The sequence below is a fragment of the Momordica charantia genome (assembly GCF_013281855.1).
Source record: "Momordica charantia cultivar OHB3-1 chromosome 9 unlocalized genomic scaffold, Mcharantia_2.0 BLBB01000009.1, whole genome shotgun sequence".
NCBI lineage: Eukaryota > Viridiplantae > Streptophyta > Magnoliopsida > Cucurbitales > Cucurbitaceae > Momordica > Momordica charantia.
Genome location: NW_028275167.1, coordinates 10925140 through 10940797, shown reverse-complemented (window position 1 = coordinate 10940797; position 15658 = coordinate 10925140). Strand labels below are relative to the sequence as shown.

The window sequence follows — 15658 nt, the reverse complement described above, 5'->3', positions numbered from 1 at the left end:
GATCATAATACATCGACCAAAGAAATTCAAGAATAAAATTTTTTACCAAAGAAAAGAATCTTTTTTTTTACCAAATAAATTGTAGAATTCACTTCTACTCCAAAAAAGTTGTTCCACTTTTACTCTACCAAAATATAAACAGAAAATCTCCTAATGGCAGCTTTCTTCTACTCCAAAGAAAGTTCTTGATGATGCTTTGTGTTTGAAGAAAGAGGAGGTTGAACAATTAGAATGCATTGGATGGGATTCCATTTATGTTTTTTTTTTCCCTTTTTTTGGTCAATAATTGAATCTTCTTGGCCGCTGTAACTATTGAAGTGTAGTAATGAAATGAATCTTCCATCTACTTCCATTTATATCTTTAAAAGATTATATATCTATATAGGTCAAACAGAACATACCAACAACTAAATGACTATCAATCAAGATATTACCTTGGATTGGCCTCCCTATCAAAACAAGCTAAAAATAGACATGTAGATAAAAAAGTTGATTTAAAACACAAATAATACCAATAGACATAATTACTTACTGAATCTTACTCAAGATGCAGAAATAGTCTTCTTTATTAACAGAAGTGCGAAGTCCAAAACTCAAAGTGAAAAGAAAATTAAGCTGGGCATGAAGCAATAGAATTGTGAGATCATTGTTTACTGAAATTCGTTCTAATGAGATATTCAACTATACTAACCTATAAAACACGGACACGGCAAAAAAGGAGGAGTGTCTGTGTCGGACACGTGTCGGACACGGATACGTCCGGACACGTGTCCGACACGCAATTTAAAGTATTCGAATATTAAATTTTTTATTTTAATTTCAGACACGTGGGGACACGTTTTGGACACGGGAGGGACACGCCAGATAAAAAAATATTGTTTCCTTAGCCCAATTTTGGAAGTCCAAGAAGTTTGGCTGAAATCTCAAAAACTTAAACTACAAAAAAAAAAAACCCTAAAACGCTACCTAGTGACCCACCCTTCTGTTTGTGTGAGTTAAATTAAATAAGCTCTATTCTTACTTCCTTTTTTCCCTAATTTCATATGAATTAAACTGGAGTAGAATATGTTTTACTAAATTAGGATGACAACTTCGACCCAATAATCAAATTCAAATATTTCTCTAGGATTTTTTTTGGTGGATTACATTTACTATTTTTATGCTTTTTAGTGGGTACATCTTCAACCCAATAAATTTAGTTGTCATTTATGTTTTTTAGCGAAGTATATTTAGCATTTTTATGTTAAATTTACCTATATCCTAAAAAAAATAATAAATAAATAACGTATCCCCAGCGTGTCCGTGTCCTAGTTTTTTAGAAATTGACGTATCGCCGTGTCCTGTCGTGTCCATGTTCGTGTCTCGTGTCCGTGTCCGTGCTTCTTAGATACTAACAGCTTCATATCATGGGGAGGTATAAAACACTTCAAATGTTACACTTAGAATCCAACCATACGTGACCAAAATAATCATCTAAATTCAAGAAAAGATAGCCAACTCCTAAATTTGGAGGGATAAGAAAAACAAGGGAGAAATGATAAAATAAAATCAAATAGTTGGAAAGGGAAAATATTGGAGAAATGATGTGAATCTTAACATATTATGAATTACCCTAATATTCGTAATTTTAGAATCTATCATCATCTTTATTAGGACCATAAAGTTCCATCAATAATTTACATCACTTTACACGAACTATACTGCAAAAACAGTCATTACCTCTTAGAAATAATTATAAATTACCTCTTAGAAATCAAGTTGATTTGTTTTTCCAGAGAGGAAAGGACCTCCAACACCTATATAGCATTAACAAACATGAAAGATTCATCATCAAATTACAACTAGCTACCCCACAAGACTAAGCCAATGTGCAACATAATCCTTTCTTCAAAGAAATCGTTTCATTCATCTACGTTGGCTAAAAATATTCAAACAATAGTATTTTTCAAGAAAAAAGTGAATAAGGGTATAGTATGATGTCCCTTTGTTAAGAAAAATGGGAGTACCTCTGATTCATCTGAGCTACTCGAGACTGATCTTCATCATTTTCTGTTTGACTATCTAAGGTTTTAGAAGACTTCAAATGCTTTACTGATACTCCAAGATGGCCTATAGTAGAAGGATTGAAGTGTCAAGAAAAAAAAAAAAGCTCAATCAGTGTCAACAACTCATGCACCGATATATTTCCATTGGTTCACACATACAACAAACTTTTCAACTTCATTAGTCCAACGAGGAAAACTTGATATCTTACAGATCATTTTCAAGATGGCCATGATAAACAAAACTTCAAAGACAAGATTTGCGATGTCTTGCTATAAGAATAATAAGAGCTCCCATTATTGACAGGAATGAACAGTAAAGCAATCCAATCATCTCATCAAAGAGTTCATAGCATCAGTCACTTGGAAAATATATATACTTAATGGGATTTGCTTTTTGACTTGTTTTGCATTTCAATCCATCGTTGAACTAATGATTGATTACTAGAAATTGGTGTATTGTCCGTCTGGAATCCTTAAAGGTTTGTACTAGGCATAGTCATTAATATTTTAAAACTTTCCTTTTTGCTAAATGTATGTGATGGCATTAAGTATGAATGGAAATACATTGTTTTATTGCATGAGTAATCGTTTGCTAGTGGAACTTTACTAGATGTGAAATATATTTAAGGTTTTCAAAATGACATGAAATGGAGCTCCATATCCTCTCTCTCAATGAACCCATAGAAGTCAAAGTCAATTATGAAATTCTTCTGTCTTCGTGAACATCATAGAAATCACAAAGCCAAAGCTGAAGCCAAATCCAAAACCATAAATTACCAAACAAATAAATAGCCAAACAGAGGGTGGGTGTGGATGAAAATTTAACAAATCATATATATTCTTCAATTGGCTTGGTTTCAATTCTGTGGCTAGGTTCAGCACAGCCACCCATAATATTAATTGGTTGGTGCTATGGTAGAAAGAGAATCGAAGTTGTTGCACCTCTTTTTTTTATTTTTTATTTTTTATTTTTTTTTTACAAAGTAACCTGGGTTTTAACTTGGACATATCTTGGGTGTCTTAAAATCATGGTTTCAGTTGGTTTTGGTTTGGTTTAGCTATTCAAATTCTCCAACCGGCTGTTTTGTGTTGGCCTTCAACAAATTTCAGGGGAAATTTGAAATTTTGACCCCTCCCATAATTCACTTTGAATTTATGACCCCATTTTAAAAAAAAACTAATTTATGACCCCGTTCTTCCTTATTTATTAATAATTTCATAATTTTTAAATGTGAAATTACTGTAGTACCTTTCTCATGTTTCAAAATCAACATCTCTCCCCCACAAATTTCTTTACAAATCTTTATTCCCTCCACAAATATCTCACAGTAATTAATTACAACCCTAAAAAATCTAACTTTTAAAAAAAATATCTAACTCAAACAGTAAATTAAAAGTTTAATATGGAAAAAATAAAAACGTACATAATTACATAATTTGTGCGAATTTAATTACAAAAAAGTCAAGATTACAAAAATCTCTGGACAATATTGCATTAAATGCTCGAGCATTTAATTGATAACAATAGGGTCAAGAGGGGGGAGAATGCAAAAAAAAAAAAAAAAACTGGAATTGGGATCCCGGACCGGGATTGGAGGATCCCAGTCCGGGTTAGAAGGGATCCCGGTCCGGGATTGACCATCCCGGACCGGGTTACTATTCTGTCCGGGATTCTGCAATCCCGGACCGAGATCCATTCTAACCCGGACCAGGATCCTCCAATCCTTGTCCGGGATCCCAATTCCAGTTTTTTTTTTTTTTTTTTTTTTTTTTTTGCATTCTCCCCCTCTTACAGTTTCTTTTAGCCCTTATTGTCAATTAAATCTCGAGCATTTAATGCAATTTTGGCACCACATTTATGAAACCTTAAATTTTTTTTGTAATTAATTTCGGACAAATCTTATGCATTTATTCTTGGATCATGCAAACCTTTTTTTCACCCTAATTTAATTATTGGATAATTTAATCTACAGATTTTTTTGCGTGGATTCGTTTGTTAAGTAATAAATTAATCTATATTAGATTCAAAATTTTTAAAAAAAAATGCTAAGAGTTGAGAGAAGAGATTGGTGGATAATTTTACTTAAAATAAACAAGGATATTTTGGTAATTTTACAAAGACAAAAAGTGGAAAGGGGTCACAAATTAGAACAGTAGGGTCACAAATTAGGTTTTTTTAAAAAGGGGTCAAAAATCCAGATGAGTTATATAAAGGGGTTAGAAACCCCAATTTCCCAAATTTCAGAATCCCAAACCCTCAGCCTCTATTTTTTTTAATAACGATATTCCCCTCCTTTATCTCTATGATTTGTTATCCTTCAGCCTTACATATATAACAAAATCTCTCTTCGTCTTCTTTTTGCCATAATCTTCTTATTCTGATGGTGTGTCCTATTGTTGACTCTGGTGAAAGATCGATAAATGTATATTGATCTTAAAATAAATCACTTATTACAAATTCTCTCTTATTCGTTGAGAAATCTCTTGAAAATATATTTTATTATTAAACTTATTTGTCACATCCGAACTATGTGTTTCTAATTCTATTGTCCATCGTTATTGTTATATATTTTTTTGAACTTTAGATATTTCTAAATTTAGCCATAAAATAGAGAGCACAATAAAAATATAGGAATCTCAAGTTATGACTGAAAAATGGACATTACAAATATAGAATTTATTTTATGAAGGATGGATAAAAAAACTACAAGAAGTGAAAACGCCACCGTTGGAAGGAACAGAACACTCCAACCCACAAACAACCCAATCAATCACCCACACGGAGAAAAACCTTCCACCGCTTAAAAATCATAAAACAAAAGTAGAAAAATCACAAAGTAGAAAAATCAGAACACCAACTGGACAAACACACCCACATCATGTGGAAACTCCAATCAAAGAAACAAATCTAAATTCGGGAAATAGAAGAGCAACTTTGACCGCAGATACAGCGGCGTGTATCGACAAAAGTGAATGAAGAGGAGCAACTTCGTGAACATGATGATGTGGGTGGCGGAGACAGCGGCAACGTGCAAATCTGGAGGCAAAGTCTGGAGGCGGCCATGTGGCATGCAGATCTGGAGCAAGGATAGAAGGGGCGACCACGCTGTCTTCACAAGGGCTTTTGCTTTTGTTTGGCTTTTCACGAGAAGATGAAAAATGAGGAATAGAAATTGGTGACGCTAATAAATTTTGACGCGCAAACGTTGAAAAATTTTGCCGCTGGTGTTTTTACATTTTCCCTACGCTCTTTTATTTACCTTTCATAGCCTAAATTTAAAAATGCTATATTAAAAAGGTATATTTCTTGTAGTGTATGGGTTATTGTTTTCTATACAATTTTACTCTACTTCTTGTGGCGTTATAATTATTAATTAATATATTGTTTGCTTGTATCCATGAAATCATACGAGAATATTTGTGAGTAGTCTTTTATTTGTCAAGTATAGAGTTTTGTTGTGGTTTGATGTGATTGGCACAACGCTTGTTTTGAAGCATGTGTTGTTGGGTTTATAATATGTTGTAGTTTTGTGAGTTGAATGTTGCATGGGTCATAGCTTCAAAGCATGTTGTAAGACTTATGTGTGAGAGTTGTACTTATTATGAGAAGAATGGGTGAGTATCAAGGCCAAAAGGTTGATACGTCACTATTTAGGTATTAAGGCCTTGGGTAAATGGTCGGGGACTGATATGTTAACTTTAGACAAAGATGAGTGTCGAGGCTTTGAGTAAATGGTCGAGGGTCGATGCGATGAGTCTTAGTGGAAGACAAGTATTGAGGCCTTGGGAAGAAATGATAAGGGCCAATATGTTGCAAAGTCATCGAGGTCTTCACTTTGAGTGGTTAACGGTCAATGCAACAATTCAGGCCTTGGGGAAATGGTCAAGGATCGAACGCCAAGCATCTTGGAGAAGTGTCAAGGCCCTAGGTAGAGGGTTAGGGATTGGTACAACTCGAAGAAGTACGTCTTGGAGGAACTTGCTCCCACGGGTCGAAAAGATTGAGAAAAATCAACCTAGCACAACCCCGTCTAATAATCAAAGGGGAAAATTCCTCGAAAAGTTAAGGATTCCACTTTTTCGATAGGAAAGAGAATTGTAGTGAGATTTGTGTCATGAGACTTGGGTTTGGCATATAGTTTGAAAGTTAGCCAAGCATATATAAATTGATCTATTTTATTTAAAGCATGATATTCTAATTAGCATAATGATTGAATTTTGTGGAAAGCATGTTGTTTGCGTGACCTTTCAAGTGAGGGCTACTTACTGATTATGAGTGGTTGTACTCACCTCACTCTTTTACGTTCCAAATTTTGCAGATAACAAACTCATGAGGATGGTGATGGAGTGGAGAAGGTTTGATTGGAAGGACAATTTCGCTGGGCAGCTTATTATTGTTTTGGTTAGGATAGTTGCAGTTTTTTTGCTCTTGGGTTCGTCCCTTGCTTTAGTAGGTTAGTTTTGTTTATCTAGATGATAAGATTGTGTTTAATACTTGGTAGTTGATGATAGTTATTTCTTTGCTTAAGCTGAAAGTTACTTTTAGTTTGTTGATTCCTTATTCTTTTGAGAGTTCAAGTTTTGTTTAGTTGTTGATTGGTGAAGTTGAGACTTTTTAAAGATAATAAAGTTTGTTTACTTGACGTTTCTCATGTAAAAAGTATTTCTGTTTTCTTGATTGAGTTGAGTCTTATAGGTCATTTAAGTAACGCGCCCTATTTGAGATGTTGAAATTTTGGGGGCGTTACAATGCAATGTATTTAGCATGTTGTCTATATATAAAAGAAGGTATATAGATGGTTTGTCTTTAGTGTGGCTAAAATAAACACAATGATCTAACATGATTGTAGTAAAACCACGTGATAAAATAAAGAAATCAAACTCTAAGTATCATTGCTTAGGAGCTTGTTTCAATACATACAAAACCTGGTTTTCTGTTCCTTCTTTAACAAAACCCATTGGTTATTGAATGTAGATCACTTCATATAAATCCCCATATACAAACATTGTTTTCACATCTAGTTGCTCCAACTCCTAGTCATAAGTAGTGACCAACGATGAGAGAGTTCTAATGGAGGAGTGTCCAACTACTAGATAACAAAACTCTTCATAATTTACTCCTTCATTTTGAGTGAATTCCTTTGCTACAAGCCCAGCTTTATCGTTAATTGGTTTTAGCGGATCGACATCATGTTTTAAATTATATATCCATTTACATCCAACTAATTTTTATTAAGGGAATTTCTACCAATCCCCTTGTGCCATTTTTAAGAAGATAATTCCCCTCTTAGATTCATCAAATGTTACATCTCTACTTGTTGGGTATTTTGTCTTAATACTCGTAGTTTGTAAACAGTGAACATTAATACATGTGAGGTTATTCAGACAAGTGTTGAAAGTGAATTTTTTAAACTCTAAATCCAATAAACTACGATCTCTTGGCTATTCTAATGAGTACTTGGACTTTATGTGGAGACATAAACTCGATCAACTTCAAGTAAATTACCTAAACAGTCTATAGTACATGGATCAAGTTGGGTACTTTTTCCTGGAGACACTATTGAATACGACACGCTTTATGATTGTTACAAATGTTGTAAGGTGTCCTAAAGGAAGAGATTTTGATTCGTTCATGTAGGAACATGTGAGCGGGGGTGTTCTACACAATGAGATTGTGTAAGAATGACCTTGAAATAATCACTGTTACGTATTAACACCGTTTACGGATAACACTGATTAATTTCGTTTATCAATGACCTAGATAATTTGATCTAAATCCTCAGCCGTCTATGAACTCCTATCTTTTCAGGATTCTCCCTTGATCTGCATAAGTGAAAGTAATCTCATTAGTGCTGCTCAATATGCCTTCCATTTCAGGGATAAGACTGGGTAGATAGTTGGGGACATAAAATTAGCAAGACGAAATCCACTCCTACCCGAGTTAGGGATAGTAGAGAGGTTGTTCCCTTAAGGGCTGATCCCGGGTCTTGAACAAAGGGCCACATCCTCTCACTGGCCCTAGAGGAATCACATTTAGTGATTTGATACTAAGTCAATTGTTCATTAGAGGGATAGTGGTACTCAAGGAGAAAATATGTCACTCAGGGATAAAACAGTTTTTGACCTAGCTGAGGTTACGAGTGGCCTGTGAAGGATTAACTTGCCGATGAGGGTTATATCAAATGGACACAAATATATCTACAGTGAGGTGAGTGCATCTACAGGCTATAATGGACAGTCCTGTTAGATAACGAATGTTAATTAACTAAGTTAAAGAGTTTGACCGGTTAGTCTCGAATCGTTGGAGCCTATGATCCGTAGGTCCATCGGGTTTCCGTGCTAGCTCATAAAGGATAAAATTGATGAACTAGGTGAAGCAAGAATTTGAAGTGTTCAAATTCGGTTTTTTAGGGAATATTGTATTTTATATGATATATAATATATAATTTAATAATTAATTGAGAATTAATTATTATGGAGAGTATGACTTATTTAAATTAGTTTTAAATAAGTTTAAAGCATGAAAAAAAGTTGTAATTTGATTAATGTGATTAATCAAACTTAGGTGTCAAAGGCCAATTAATATGGGATATTAATTTTGCTTGGTTTTTGTTTTAATAGAAAATTGATATTTGAATTTTTGTTTTTATAAAAAATTAGTTTTATAAAAGTTTTATTTAAAAACCAAGATTAGTGGGAAAATCCAACTTCAACTAACTAGTGGTTTTTGAAGTGTTTCTTCAAGGCGATGACACCTATCTTTTACATGCTAGTGGGGTTTGAAGTGGAAGGCATGCAAGGCTTGTCCTTGCATGCATTTGGTCTTTATATAGGTGATGAAGATCACTTGGAGAATGCTAATGTTTCATTGCATAAGTGCATAATTTTTTCACTCAAATTTCTACTGTTTTCTCCTAGCCATTAGTGCTTTCCCTTTGCTTTCACTCAAAATTCTAAATTTATAAAAAAACAAAATATTTTATAAGTTACAACAAACATTGAAAAAATTTGAATGGTGTATATATAATGAAGTTGAGATATCATTCTCCCCAACACAATTGGATATAAAAAGAGATAAAAAAAAAATGGGAACAACTTTGCAAGTTTTTTATTTCTGTGCTAGTTTTGTGCGTCTTCATCTCTTTCAGCCTTTTCTCTTCCTCTTTCAACACGAGGAAGGTGGATCATTGATTCGAAAACGGGGCGACGAGTGAAGCTTGTATGCGTGAATTGGCCTTCTCACACACAGAGCATGCTGGCAGAAGGCTCAACCATAGGCCATTCAAAGAACTAGCAGATGAAGCAATCAAGTTGAGGTTCAATTGCGTGGTCTCACATATGCAACCCACATGTTCACTCGCTATGCAAATAGGACGATTGAAGAGAACTTTGACCTGCTTGATTTAAAACAAGCAAAATCTGGATTGGCTGAATATAACCCATTTTGTGTTGAACAAGACCATTGCTGAAGCCTATGAAGCAGTTGTTGAGATGCTTGGGGCAAGTGGTTTAATGGTGATCGCTGACAACCACATTAGCCAACCGAGATGGTGTTGCTCTTGATGACGGAAATGGTTTCTTGGAAATCGTAATTTTGACCCCCAAGAGTGGTTACAAGGTCTTCGCTTAGTTGCCCAACGGTTGTCAACAAATCAACGGTATGCAACATAAAGATTTTCTTAAATTCTCGAAACTAAACCCAAGCATTTTGAAGACTATAAATTATAATATTTGGATCAACAAAAATAATATTTTTTGTGCAATTTAGGTTGTAGCATGAGCTTACGGAACGAGATACGAGGAACAATGGAAAATGCGAATGATTGGAACAATTATGTAACTCAAGGAGTAACAACAATCCACAGTATAAACCCAGCAGTTTGGTGATTGTTTCAGGCCTAAATTATGACAACGATCTTCGTTGCTTAAAGGAGAGCCCTTGACCTGACCATAAAGACCTTAGACAACAAGTGGTTTTCGAAGTGCACTTGTATTCCTTTAGTGGAGATTCTGAGAGTAAATTTGTACGGCAACCACTGAACAATATATGTGCAAATATCATGAATGGCTTCATAGACCATGCTGGGTTTGTGATGGAAGGGCCAAACCCATTTCCTTTATTCGTTAGCGAATACGGTTACGATCAGAGGAGGTTAACGATGCAGAAAATCGATTCATGAGTTGCTTCAAAGCTCATCTGGCACAAAAAGACTTGATTGGGCATTGTGGGCTTGGCAAGGTAGCTACTATTATAGAGAAGGTCAAGTAGAGCCTGCAGAAACTTTTGGAGTTCTTGACTCTAATTGGACTCAAATTAAAAACCGTAACTTTGCAAAGAAGTTTCAACTATTGCAGGCCATGTTGCAAGGTAATTGTATATTAATGAATTTGAGTGTGTGTATATATAGATAAGGATCCCTAACAAGTAAATTACTATGAAAATAATTTTTTCTAAACAATGCTTAATAGTTAAACTATAGTTGGTAAGAGTAAATTACAATACGTTGAACTAAATATATTTTTTAATGGCAAGCAGATCCAAATTCCAACGCATCATCCTCGTATGTTATGTATCATCCACAAAGTGGTCAATGTGTCCTAAGCTCTAATGATAATAGAGAAATGTTTTTGAGCAATTGCTTGTACTTCAGTCGATGGAGCCATGGTGGTGATGGCACTCCAATTAAGATGACGACTACTGGTTTATGCGTAAAGGCGAATGGAGAAAGTCTTGGAGTATCTCTCTCAAGTGACTGCTTGGGTCAACTGAGTGCTTGGAGAGCTATTTCAAACTCTAAGCTTCATTTGGCCACCTTCACTCCAGACGGGAAAAACTTTGCTTACAAATTGAAAGCTCCAATTCTTCCAAAATTGTTACCAACTCTTGTATTTTTGTGCCAATGGAGAGCCAAATTGCCTCCAAGATACCCAAAGTCAATGGTTCGAACTTGTTCCAACCAACACAATTTAATTGACTTTATATCTGTAAAATTAATTCGACAATGATTATCATTTATTACTCTTTTGAGGAAAAAGTTTGGCGTCATTCGATAAATCTCTACTTTGCTATTGCAGCTTAAACATTTTACACGTACAGTAGCATATTTATTGGACTCGTTCTTGTCCATAATTGAAACAAATTTCATTTTTTGGAAAAGAAAAAACAAAGAATCATGCATTAAATAAGATTAAAAGACCGTATTCTTTTTTGGTGTAACAACAGATATAGCCAATTAAATAGGTAATTTTAAAATATGGCCAAACAACTTTCAATTTTCAATAATGACCAACGTAAAGACAATAAGATATCTACTACTTTTTAGGTACGAAACTACCCTCCCTAAAATTATTTAAAATAAATATATTACTTTTCCTTTTCTCAAGCATAATCGTACCTATATTTTCCTTAAAAGGAATCTTACCTATATTTATAATTCAAATATTTTGCCAATCAATTTTTTGGAGAATTATACTAGAAAAAAATTTCAATAAATTAAAATGTCAAACAAAAAATTTAAACAATAAAATAATTATTAAAAATTATACTCAAAACATAAAATGGAACAAATACGTGACGGTGAACAGAGGAACAAAATATGTGAAGGTTTACAGAGGAACAAATACTGTGAAGGTGAACAGAGGGACAAATACTGTGAATGTGGACATGTGAACAAATACGGTGAATGTGAACATATGAACAAATATGGTGAAGGTATGAACAAATACGGTAAAGGTGAACAGATCAACAAATACGATGGAGGTGAAAAGATGAACAAATACGGTGAATGTGAACAGGGTGAATAATAACGGGTGAAGGTGAAAACAGGAACATATACGATGAAGGTGAATACAGGAATAAATACGATGAACGTGAACAGAGGAGAAAAATCATGTGAAAAAATAAGCTGTATTTTTGTGAAAAATTAATACAAAAATATAAAGCACTCTACCTCAAACCAAGAGCAATTTGTATATAAAGTCAACATATTGGCCTCTCTCTTCTTGCAACCTGTTCTATCACCCACCACATTGCCCTACCATTGTCCCTCGCTCGATTATGTCAATTTGTCGCATCGCTTAATAGATCTTGTCTCTCTCTCGCATGATTTCAGTCTCCTTACCATACCCTCAAATTTCTATCTCCCTTACCATACCCTCAACTTGGCTCGCATCGTCTCCTCTCTCATTGCCTCCCTCGATGCCACGTCTCCTTAAATTGGGTTAGTTCTGTATCTACATCGAGGAGAGATAGAATCTAGGAGAGATAATAGGAGTTAAAAGATGTTTTATTTTTAAAAATGATAACTAAATAGAAAGGGTAAAATTGTCGAATCAAACCAGGAAAATAGTTAAAAAAAAATAAAATGGACATTTTTTATTATTGATGATCATTCGGCCATTTTTCAAAATTGGGTGACAAATAAGGACACCGACTGTAAATTCTCTATTTTTTTTTTGTCGCACCAGGTTAAAAAAAAGAATCACTTTGGTCCAACATCATATTTCACGACTCCTTATCATTTTCCTTTTTCCTTTTTTTTTTAAAGGTCACCCCATCTTCATATGAATTTTTCCCCCGTAAAAATTTTCTTGTTCTCTCATCATGAAGGATAATCTTCCTATGATAAACTATTTTGAGAAACTTCAACTCAAGTTGTGTAATTATTGCAACACAACGCCTGTACTAGTTTGAGTAGCTTGATCGAACTATTGTGGTTGTACTAAACTAAATTATCACTACGAAAACACTAGTAGAGCTAGGAAAAAGACTATGGTAGGAAGAGGGTTGAGAGATGAATGCTCGGGATAAAGTTTTTTTCTGTTTAATTGGCTGTTGTGTAGTCTCTTATAATAATACCTTATTTGATAGGTGTTCTATTAGTTCAACAATTGTAGAAGTCAGAAACCCGAGTTGTAATTTCAAGAAAGGTAATAAGTATCTTATTCACTGATCTAAGTACTTATTCAAGCCGCAAAATATCAATATACTAGGCTCAATTACTTATGTTATTAGGTCCACTTTCCTTGGGCGGTTGATTTTATACTTTTAGAAAACTTTCACAAAACCAAAGTCGATTTTATTTTTGTTGCAACTTATAGCTACCAAGCCTGTTTATAGGACATGATTGTTAAGGTCTTAGAAGATTAAGAAAAGGAGTCTTTTTTTATGCAATTGATTAAAATAAAATATTTTAAAACTTCAAAAACGAAATAAAAATAATAATAATATAATAATAATAATTATTATTATTATTATTTAAGAACGAGAAATGGATACCAAATACGTTTCTGTTTTTTGTTATAAAAAAGAAAGAAATAAACTTAAATATGCGAAAGTGAGAAAGAATAGATAAAAAATGAGAAATAAGAAATAGGAAACGAGAATGGTACCAAACGTGCTAAAAAATATTAAACATTCAAAATGTATAAAATAGTCCTGAAAAATATTAACAGCATCATGAATCAATATGAAAACGACATTAATAAATAATTCAAATAAGTTTAAATTCATGTAATCTCTAAAATATTATTCAAATAATAAAGAAATTAAAAGATAAGTCCTTTAATAAGGTGTTTCGATGACCATTTATAGCCTACCACGTGTCAACATCTAATGACACTTTGTGCTAAGGAGTAATAAAGAACTTCAACCAAGATCACTTTCAGATCGATATACGTACTAATAGGTCGGCTTATGGGAGCCGAGCCGATCTACATTTTGCCTGTCGACTGACCTATTCTAGGTACGAGCCAACCTCGAAGAACACCAGCAGGCGCGAACATAACGAGGATGTCCCTGACAACATGCCGTATTTTTCGAAATGTCGGAGAGCCGTTAGAATGCTGCCAAAAGCCCTGTCAGAGTTCATGTCTATAAATAGAGACTTCCTCCTCCCACGCAAGGTACACAAAACTCTTCTCTTTGAGCAATAGATCGGAGAGTTAGTAACTTGCTCGTCAGAATGCTAACCTTGTTTTGCAGGTACTTCGAACTTCGGCACACCTCATCCCAGCTTCTCAGATTCCAAGCTTGATCAGTTTTACGATCAACCAAAGTGTTTTCCCAACCATTTAAACACAACTTTTTTCCCTTCAATCTCCTCCTTTGATATTTATTTGGCAAAAAACAAAAACAAAATTTTTAAAAAGAATAAGCCAACAAAAATACTTTTCCCCCTTGATTTTGTCAAAACATGCCAAACACAAGAAATTCAATCAAGTCTTCTACACAAAATTTAGCAAGCTTTTTCTTACCAAAAACTCTCTTTAAATTTATACCAATTTGAGGAACATTAAATCGAGGAGGTAACCTACTATTTTTCCAACAATTCCATTAATTAGAAAATTTAGGTAAGATATTTTCATGTATTAAAAAAAACAATAAATAAAAATGGACTTTTTTATTTTTTATCGCGTGCCTTCACAACATGGTAATTTCTACCCCCATCTCCCAAACCTTTTTTGTGTCTTTGAAGGTTATTTTTATTTAGTAAAGAAATAATATAACTTTGAAGTAGTTATAATTTTCTGAATTATTTATCTTCTTCGATAATTAATTATTTAACCATGTAGTTTTAACTTTGATATCATTTTTATTTTCGACTGATGGGTTATTTTGAATCACAAACAAACAAAGACCCATTAATCACTCAAATTCAGAACTTTATCGTATTAATAATATTAAATAACGATATATATATTATAGTATTGTCCTAATTGAAACAACAATAATATTGAGTAAACTTCTTTAACAATAGCAGCGAAAGGAAAACAATTGAAAAAATATAAATACCCCTTTAAGGGTTTGTAGGAGGGGGCAGTATTTTTTACAACCTCGCAATTCACCATCTAAAGTAGTGAAAAGAACTCTGTCACCGTAGTCATGTGTGTAATGATTTTTGTTCCTTCTTGTTGCCTCACTAGCTTCTTTTTTGTAGCTTTGTCAGTAGTTGATTATCTCTTAAAGATCCTTAAGAAATTTGTATTAGAGACATGGTTAGGAAATCGATTCACCTACAGGAAGTCAGATTCGAATAATGGTTTATGCAAGATTTGAGATCAAAAAATTCGATGGAAAAGGAGACTCTGAACTCTAGAAAGCAGAGATGTTAGCGGTTATTGGACAACAAAAGACCGCAAAGGTCATTTTTTAACCCAGTCTTCCACTTAAGTTGAAAACAAATAAAGAAAAATAAACTACGAATCAAATTGCTAATAGAACAATCATTCTAAATCTCAGTGACGTTCTGAGGCAAGCAGTCGACTTAAAACCTTCATATGAAGCCTAGGAGAAATTAGACTCAATTTTTCTCTCTAGTGACATTCAAACAAGGCGTATGTATGGGAGAAGTTCTTCAATTTTTCTCTCGGTGAAAATCTTGATGAATTTAAGAAAATGTCCTCTGATTCAAGAACTTATAAGAGAAGATTGGTGGTAAAAATGAGGTTTTCATATTGTTAATTATTTTTATTATTATTTTAGGAGAAGTAAACTATTTTCTAGATTCATATAAAGAAGTGAAGGTGGTGCTAAAATATGGAAGAAAGTCAATATCAAAAGTTGAATTTATATCAGCGATAAAGACAAAAGAATTTGAGCTGATGGCATTAAA

The 15658-nt window shown here is 33.7% G+C and overlaps 1 pseudogene; it reads left to right on the top strand.

Annotated features, from left to right (window-relative positions):
* Positions 1-8793: 8793 nt before the first annotated feature.
* On the top strand, positions 8794-11016 carry LOC148208947 (glycosyl hydrolase 5 family protein-like; annotated as a pseudogene).
* The last annotated feature ends 4642 nt before the right edge of the window (positions 11017-15658 follow it).